Below are 430 nucleotides of genomic sequence, written 5' to 3'. Positions count from 1 at the left end.
GCAAAATGTCCTGTAATGGTGGTGGGTCATCTGACCTCTTGATCAAGGAGGCCAATATGACCCCACCAGATGGACTTGAACCAGTGTCCAGTCTATAAAGAGGAGGGTCAACACGGAGGAATCATTTCCTCCATGCTTCCAAGAGAAGCCAACAGTGGTCGAGCAGGACCTTTGACTTATCTTCACGTAGATGGAACTGGTAAAATAAAGGAGCCAGGGGCTCCTCCCAAGCCCATGGGACCCCTGAGGAACAGATCCTTAAATGACCTCAAGAGTAAAACAAATCAGTTTATCTGGTCCAATTGTATGTCCTCAAATACCCAAAAGGGAAGTATAACCCACGATTAAAGGGGCCAATATAATTTCATAAGAGCATGCTTGTATAGCTAAAGGCTACATAACAAGCAACAATGCCAGACAGGTGATACCT

Source organism: Nannospalax galili, unplaced genomic scaffold (assembly GCF_000622305.1).
Source record: "Nannospalax galili isolate Female #2095 unplaced genomic scaffold, S.galili_v1.0 scaffold312, whole genome shotgun sequence".
NCBI lineage: Eukaryota > Metazoa > Chordata > Mammalia > Rodentia > Spalacidae > Nannospalax > Nannospalax galili.
The sequence above is the reverse complement of the archived record's forward strand: the minus strand, read 5'-3'. Positions refer to the sequence as shown.